Source organism: Atta colombica, unplaced genomic scaffold (assembly GCF_001594045.1).
Source record: "Atta colombica isolate Treedump-2 unplaced genomic scaffold, Acol1.0 scaffold10, whole genome shotgun sequence".
NCBI lineage: Eukaryota > Metazoa > Arthropoda > Insecta > Hymenoptera > Formicidae > Atta > Atta colombica.
Genome location: NW_017259184.1, coordinates 799,782 through 803,944, shown reverse-complemented (window position 1 = coordinate 803,944; position 4,163 = coordinate 799,782). Strand labels below are relative to the sequence as shown.

Below are 4,163 nucleotides of genomic sequence, written 5' to 3'. Positions count from 1 at the left end.
CTTATATTATTCTTATATATTTTTTTCTTATATATTTTAATTTAGAACGTTATATATTATGTATATTAATTTCTATACGTAATAAATGTAAAAAATTTATCAGAATTATTGATTGTAACTAAATATTGCTAAAAATCGAAAATGATTGCACAACTATAAGATGAGTTCGTTTTTAATGATCACACGTAATATGTCAGGATGGCCGAGCGGTCTAAGGCGCCAGACTCAAGGTTCATAACCTTACCCGTCTATGACAGGTATATGGAGGCTTCTGGTCCTCTCTGAGGGCGTGGGTTCGAATCCCACTTCTGACACAAATTTTTTTTTTTCGTTATTTACATCGCATTATCTTAATATCATCATATTGACGTTCAAATATGTGACGAAATCCAGATAATTTCGAATGATACAAGTTCAAATATCGATAATTTAAGTAATTTTATTTTTTTGTATTTTTTATTTTTTTCGCGTTGTTACAAAATATTATTACGTGCAATTATTTTTTGCATGGAGAAAAATAATATATTGACAGTATTAGCCAACAATCTAATTACAAATAATAAATAATCTTGTTTATTCAATAACGATTTTAATGAAACAAATAACATTATTAAAACAACAACATTTATTTGTTTCATTAATATTAACATTGAAAATTAACAAGATTATTTTTTAATTAGTTTGGTGTGGCTAGTGCTATTAATTATTATATAATTATATACAAAATATGTACAAATATTCTTTTTTCTTTTGTAAAATTCCTGGTTAGTAACGATTCTTGATAAAAAAAAATAATCTAAAAAAATCTAAAAGAATAATTAGAAGAATAATTTTCGCATTGTTTCTTTTACAAAAAATCAAGTTTAAAGAAATGAAAAAATACTCACATATATGTATATGTATATATAATTACATCATAATAATTTACAGTTATATAATATATAAACAATTTTTTCTTATTTCTTTAAACTTGATTTTTTATAGAAGAAGAACAATACGGAAATTATTCTTTTATTTTTTATTTTCTTATAATTATATTACAATATTATATTCCTGTACCAAATAATAAATTTAAACAAAAGAAAAAGAGGTATATGTATATAGATATATTTCATTATATACAATTGAACATGTTCTTATATGAAAAATTATTCGAAGTGCTTTTAAAAAAAAAAAATAAATAAGTGTTTCAATTTAAAAGACACGGCTAACAAAAGAAAGAAGTATTTTAATTTAGAAAAGCCGGTTATCGATGAATCAGATATAACTAGGTTTTTAAGCAACTAAATACTTAATTGCAGCGATACCATCAGTCCAGCCTATTATTTTCTAGAATACGGCGAATGTGTAAGTCTCATCGATAGATATTTAATAACATCGATATAGCTGGGTATCATGATAAACACCGCTGTTCATTCAAGGTCATGGCGAAATAACAGATATCAAATATTCAGGTACGTAACTACGCCGGTTGTATACATCACTCAGTCACACATTTGCGGATATATAATGCTTCTCCTACGCGTACATTTGCCGAGTATCCGGCGGGATGTTACTGCTCGGAATATTTTAATGTATTCACCCCTCCTAGGAGGAGGAGAATCGGATCGGGCATGCTAATTGCCTGCGGAACAATAGTGGGATTCTTCGACGAGTGTGCGATTCCCCGGCTAGGTTGTATTGCACATCGGGAATAATTTCGTTTTATTTCAACCCACGTATATGTATATGTGCGCAACATGAGCGAGTATTCGGCGCTTTTATGAGTGGTTCGTGCCTACATGTTCGATTCAGCCATGACGATCGAATGTCAATGTACTCCCTAAATTCTTTGAAATGGAATCTCACTCTAAAGAGTGAAAATTGAGCCAGTCATGAAAAAGAGTAGCTCAATTTTCAATCTTTAAGAATGAGATTTACTTTGAAAATTTTTAAACACACGAATCTAAATAAACGTTACATATTACCATTTTATAGATAAACTATGAATTGTTTGCATGGAGAATGTTAATGCGCAATTATTATTAATCTGCAATTATTTATTGATAGAAGCAAAGTATGAAAAAAGTGTGAAAAAGAGTATAAGGAAAATTTCTTTGAAAATTTCCTCGGAATAATCTTTAAAAAGATAATAATTCTATACTTTTGCAAATTGTAAATAAAAATGTAAGATATAAAATATTAAGGGTATGTATTAAGAAAAGATAGAGTCTTCAATCAAAGTAATAATAAATAATAGTATTCATTTATATATGAAAATGTAATTATCTCAAAGTCGTTATGATTTAGAGATTACTTCCCTCTCTGCGTTTAGTAGAGCAGTATTGATTTATCTACCTGCGTTATTCTATAATTTGCGACATTAAATATAGTTCTACAATACGAAGAAGAAAGATATGAAATATACACTCTTTACAAAACTTTAAAATAATATTTATGTCTAATTATATCAAAAAGTTATTATTTATCATACTTTTCTTCTTATTGCGTAACAGATTATTTTCTTTTTTAAGTTTTTGTAAAAAAAATAATTTTGTAATATTATTAAGAAGAAGATAGAAATTACACATTTTGTAAAATTAAATAATTTTTCTATCTAAACATCATGTCAGTAAAAGTCATTAATTATCGACAAATATTTTCCTTCTCAAATTTTTAATCAACGCATAACAAATTATTTTCTCTTAATAATTATTTTCTTTTTTCGTATTAAAATAAACATAAAACTGATGTTAATGTAAAAGTAGGATAAATATATCATGAATATTGGTTTTCATAAAAGTTAATCATAGGTCTTCATGTATAGGGTAGCTACCCTTCACAGACCGTGTGGCCTAACGGATAAGGCGTCGGACTTCGGATCCGAAGATTGCAGGTTCGAATCCTGTCACGGTCGATCTTTTTTTCTTTCTTTTTTTTAGAAAAATATAACAAATGTATATTGTATAAAGACAGATATTGCAAAGTAACGCTTGAAAAATATGTATGCAAAAATAAGTACATTAAAGAAATTGAAAACGGTATGAATTATACTTTAGTTATTCAATTAAAAATAGCACGAATTATATTATATGAAATTAATATAGTTGATAATTATTTATATATAAACATATAATTAATTATGTATCTCTTAAAACAATCATATATTTTTTTTATAATTATGGAGAATTCGATTTAAGAATAATATAAAAAAGTAACATTTGCAAATTTAATACCATAACTTTGAACTACTGCAATTATTATTTAAAAAATGTAAGTATCTAATAAATTATTAGAAAAAAAATTAGGAAACATAATCAAAGGAGATTATATTAATTATAAGAGCAATATCGAAATTGATTGGAAAATAAATGTATATGAGACACAAGATGTAAAAAAATTGTAACATCTCTCTTATTATATAATTTTTAAGCTTATTTCGCGAGCAATAAATTCAAAAACAGGATTTATGACATAAATTCAAAAGAAACATTTTGTAAGCATTTGATTTGTGCATGCGAGAAACATTGTTTAGTTTACAATCAATACTAGAAAAATGTCTATTAAATCAAAGCTAGATCTTCATTGCTTTAAATAATTTAATCTTAAATTATTAATATACACTGTATATGTACTTGCATATACACCATATTGTAGTCTTTTTAGAACTGCACGCCGATTATTTTTCCGCACTTATAAACGCAATTAAAACTACTCTAGTAATCACAAATTAAATTGACAAACAATTTAATAATTTGCTACTATCAAGCATCATATTATAAAGATGTTAATATGTTGAAACTGTTAATAAATGTATTGTTTAATTTATTATTATATAGTTTATGTATATTTAATTATTATGCATATAATAATAAAATTCATAATTTTTTTTTTATTTTTCTGCTTTTATGCACAATTACAATATTATCTATTATACTCTGGTAAATATTTTTTTCAAAATTTTTCATATAATTTTTCAGAATTTTTCATATAATTTTTCAGAATTTGTATATAATTTTTCAAAATTTCTATATAATTTTATAACTTTCTCACATTTTTTTATACAAGAATTGGAACACTTTTCAGAAAATCTACATCTTTTCTCAGAATTTTCCATATATGATAATTATGAAATATCGTAAGATTTCTAAAATTTTTTGTAAGTATTTTCTGATAAAATGTTA

The 4,163-nt window shown here is 25.2% G+C and overlaps 1 protein-coding gene and 2 non-coding genes across 4 annotated transcripts in view; 2 read left to right on the top strand and 1 right to left on the bottom strand.

The window, feature by feature from the left end:
• Window positions 1-4,163, bottom strand: part of LOC108684098 (ankyrin repeat domain-containing protein 6) — a 24,401-nt gene that overhangs the window by 8,688 nt on the left and 11,550 nt on the right. The window lies entirely within an intron of this gene.
• Window positions 193-314, top strand: Trnal-caa. The gene is made up of 2 exons: window positions 193-230; window positions 270-314. It is a non-coding gene; the product is annotated as a tRNA-Leu (tRNA).
• On the top strand, window positions 2,824-2,896 carry Trnar-ucg. The gene has a single exon. It is a non-coding gene; the product is annotated as a tRNA-Arg (tRNA).